The sequence below is a fragment of the Emydura macquarii genome, unplaced genomic scaffold, assembly GCF_026122565.2.
Source record: "Emydura macquarii macquarii isolate MOO-44397 ecotype Brisbane River unplaced genomic scaffold, CSIRO-AGI_Emac_v2 contig_306, whole genome shotgun sequence".
Classification (NCBI taxonomy): Eukaryota; Metazoa; Chordata; order Testudines; family Chelidae; genus Emydura; species Emydura macquarii.
This window is the reverse complement of record NW_027130443.1, coordinates 12,800,231-12,804,609: the sequence shown is the minus strand read 5'-3', so window position 1 is coordinate 12,804,609 and position 4,379 is coordinate 12,800,231.

Below are 4,379 nucleotides of genomic sequence, written 5' to 3'. Positions count from 1 at the left end.
CCGGGGGACGGGGGGTGGGGTGAGGGGAAACAGCGGGCAAAGGAACCACAGAACCCGGGTCTGTTCTCCAAGCGGAATTGGGACGTGGATAGCTGCACCATCAGGAGGGCGGAGGTGGGTGCGTACCGGCAGCAGTGACCGTCCCTGTCCCCTGTGGCACCGGAGAGCACAGCTCCCTGCCTGCGTCCGTTGCTGCCCCGGCCCCTGGGGAGAAAGGGACGTGAATCTGGTCCGTGCGCTCAGGTCCTCCTCGAGCCCTGCTCCCCCGGCACACGCATCGCCAAGCCGGCCAGCTTGTGTGAAGGGCAGGCGAGGGGCCAGGTGCTCCAGGCAACAGCCGGCGAGGGGCTAGCTGAGCGAACGGGCCTTTCCCATCCTTACAGCCTAGGGGGGCCTGAATGGGCTGGCACCACCCCTGCCTGGCTCAGTGGCAGACAGCCAGCTGCTGGGGGGTGGGGATCTAGTTCATGGGCCACCCTTGTCAAGGGCTCTAGTCCCGCTGGCCCAGCCAGGGCTGGACAGCAAAGGACGCGGGGCTGCAGAATCAGGCCAGAGTCTCTAATCCCGCTGGGGCTGGCGAGGGGCTGTGAGCTTTCCAAGGGGGCAGTGCAGCGGGAGGACCAGGTACAGCTGGCAAGGGGGGAGCGGCGGGGACAGGCTCGCAGGGGCGACGTGGAGACTGCTAGCGGCAGGGGAGGTGGGTTAACACTGAATCGCTCACCCCCGCCTACTCGCCAAGCAGAAGCTGGCGGAATCCCAGCTGCACCGGAGGCAGAGGGGAAAATCCCGTCTATTCCCGCTCCGTTCCCAGAGCTCGCCTCCCAGCTCCCCAGCCTCGCACTGGATTTTTCCAGGGCCGTGACGTTTTTCTGCTTGAAGAACAGACCGAGGGGTGGGGGAGCCACATCATTTCCATGCATGGTTGAAATTTCTTGCACTAACCCCCCCCACCGCCACATCGACTTGATTCCATTCTTCTTTAGACGGCTTCAAAGGGGGAGGCAGGATCTGGGAGCTGCTGCCTCCCCAGCGTATGCAAAATGTTGAGCTTTACAGTTTCCAGAACAAAGAGCGCCCGGTCATTATTTCTTCTGATTGCCAGTGGCAGGGAAGGCGGGTTTCCAGCCCTCAGTGACTTTGGAAGAACTGGGACGGTCCCATTTTTCCCCCCGGAATAAGGAGCTTGCACATAAACGTCACATCCGAGACTGGGAAAAGAATCCGCCCGAGGTGGGGGGCTCGGTGTGTGTGTGTGGGGGGAAGATAAATAACCAACGTTCCTAGCAACCAAGTACTGGCAGGGGGTGTGGAATTCGGGCTGGCTTCAGTTCTGCAGCGGGGCAGTTCTTGCCGTAGCTAGTTTATAGTTTTAGCTAGTGCTGTAACGACTCTGACGTCTCCGAGCTCTGCAACGCCCCCAGCGTTTCAGCAGCGCTAGGATTAGCGACCAAGCTTCCATCCCGCCGTGGCTAGTTTATTGCATTGACTGGTCAGTGGCTGACACGCGTCTCTGCTGGCGACTGGCTTAGCTTTTTCGATTTGGCTTTGGAGGGGGGTGGAGGAATCTTTGTGCATTTACCAAAGGATGCTGTGTGATGAGGAAGGAGCGGGGGATTCAGCAGGGCAGAATAAGAATGGCCCAGGAGGCAAAGTGGCCATAGGACCATCATGCCAGGTGGGGGCAAGGGGCAGCGTCCGGGAGGCTGAGCGTCGGGGCTGATAGGATGGTTTATTATTTGATGTTACGGTTTAACTCTAAAGATGTCAGGGGTCCCTGAGCTGCTTTATCATAGGAAGGAGACAAGTCCAGAACCCCTGTTCCTACCTTACGCACGCCCCACAGCGAGCTGTGTCCTCTGACACTGCCCCCCAAGCTCCAGAGTGTGTGGTACGAACACAGTTCTAGAGGAGGAGATGTCCGCGCTGTCCTGAGCGGGGGTATGGGGCTCAACTAGCCCCATCTCTGGCCCCAAACCTTTAGCGTTCAGGCAGGGGTGTGTGAGCAGCCAGCCTCTCCCTGTAGAGAGGACCCGAAGGAGTTCTCCGAGCGGCTTGTTTGCATCTCCATCCTCTGCGACTGGCCCAGTACTGTGACATTCCACGGCCTGGTGATACCAGGACATATCTCCCAGCCCGGAGTCTTCGGAAACACCAGATTTTGTATTTTATTTTATTTTTTATTCTTCCACAAAAAATGGTGGTTTTGTTTTATAACCATTCCGCAGCAGCAATAACATAGGCCGAGGTGCGGCATGGGTCTGACCACAGCCAGGGGCTGGGGGTCGCAGGCTGGGGCTGGAGGGAATTTCCAGCTAGGGGTCAGCCCTCTCTCTCACCTTCTCCTGGCTATTGGATGTTACTGGCCAGACACCAGCATAATGGAGAAGGGAGAGGATCCAGATGTAGAAAATACCACTGTGGTACCAGCCACGAAGGTTAGACAGGGCGGGGAAGCAACGGCTGGCAAAACTGCCATGACTCAGCCCACTTGGTCGTCGAGTGCATGGATGTTGAATGCAGCCAGCCGCACGGGGGCCCAGCGTTGCCTTAAGTGGGGGTCACTGTGGGGGCATCTCCTCTTTGCAAGATCAGCTGGGGCTGGGTCCCGCTGCTCAGCGCGTGCGTGGCCCTGCTCAGAGAGGAGCCATGAGCACAGGGCAGAGTTAGCCAAAGAGCAGGGAGGGGAACCCCCTCCAGCCACGTGCCTGGATTTCCCTTCCTCCGAGATCTGCCAAGAACCTTCCGAGCGCTCCACGGCTCTCCTCACCGCCTTGCGGCGTGGCTGTTCTCTTCTCACTGAGAGGAGCTAGAAGGGGCCTCGCTCCTGGGGGGGGGGGGGTTATTATTGAGCAACTCTGCATCTCTCACGCATCCCCCCCCTTCCCGCTGCCATTGAACTCGTGGCTCTGTAGCATATCAGCCCAGGGACTCTGGGCTCTAGGCGCCCCCGTGTGGTGGCAGCAAACGTGTCCTGGGTCCCACGAAGGACGGCAACAGCCGTGACTCTTACATGCTGGTGCTTTGGGGTGGGAGGCAGATACAGGGTCACCTGGAGAAAAATCAGGACAGTCCCAGACAGAGCAGGAAGAATGAGAACACGGGGTTCCATAGGGCCACGAGGCCAAGGTCACAGCCTCAGAAATCCCACAGGGGGTGGGAACAGCTGCTGTAGAAACTCCTCCTGGCTGCCAGAGACAAGGGTGGCGGCTGCTCTGTGGACAGCAAGTTGGTCTCTACCTCCTGCCCCTACAACTGCCATGGAGCAGTAACTGGAGAGTAGCAGGGTGGCAGAAGTGGGATGAAAAGTGGGGAGAGAGCACCCCCCCCAACCTCACATATCACCCCAGAGAACCTCCCAGGCACCCCACACGCCACCCAAGGCCCAGAGTGGGATGCAGCAGGTAACCTAAGAGGCCTTTTCCATCTGCCCCTGCTACAATCTGATTAAATGCTTGGCACTCGCATATCACCTGCAGTGCTGACCCCACACCAGCGGCTGGGCTTCGTGGGCCTACAGGCTCTGAAAACCAGGGCCCGAATCTCACCCTGCCTTCCACCCCCTTTGACCCTGCCAGGGTGGACTGGCCCTAGTTGTACTAAATTAAGGTCGGGGTGACACCAACAGTGGCAAGGACCCTCCCAACCTTTAGTTTCTCTGATGGCCCTGCTAGGCACCCTCCATTATCACCTTTCCAGAGGGTGATCTCCCCTCCTTGGCCCCAAGGATTTTCTAACCCTCCAATTATTGCCCACTGATTTAAACTCCTTCCCATCCCAGGAGCTGAGAGCTAGGCAGAAACCCTCCCGTGGCTGAAGGAGCTGCTCTGCAATGATGCAAAGTCATTGCCCGGCTTTTTGGCAGCCCAGCCCGTGTGACAGCAGCAGGATGAGCAAAGCAGCAGGAGGAGGGAACTCCAACATGGCTTTATTGTGTTCATACGTTGTTTTAATTGGTTTTCATAAATGACCAGAGTTCAGTTTGTTGAAGCCAACTCCTTTGTCATGGTTTAAAATCACGCTGGTCTTAAAAGGAGAAAGCTCTTCTTTATTATGTGCTCCTGAGAGTAACACTCTTGAAACTATATCCTACACGCGCCACTTACCAGACAACAGGACATGAGTCCCTTCTGCTGCTAGGCCCCCCGTAGTCCAGGGAATTTTTAAATACGTCTATCTGTACAAAGTATTTATATGAGCAGCCAGCTGTCTGGTGTCTTTTTCTTTTACTGGGCAATTATTGTACAGCGTGAAAAGGAAAAAAAATGGGGGTGTTTTATTTCTTTCAACTGCAATTTTAAACAAATAAAGGGAATTATTTATTTCTTTTTAATTTGTCATATTTTTGTAAAAATCTGCAGAAATGCAATAAAAACAAATAT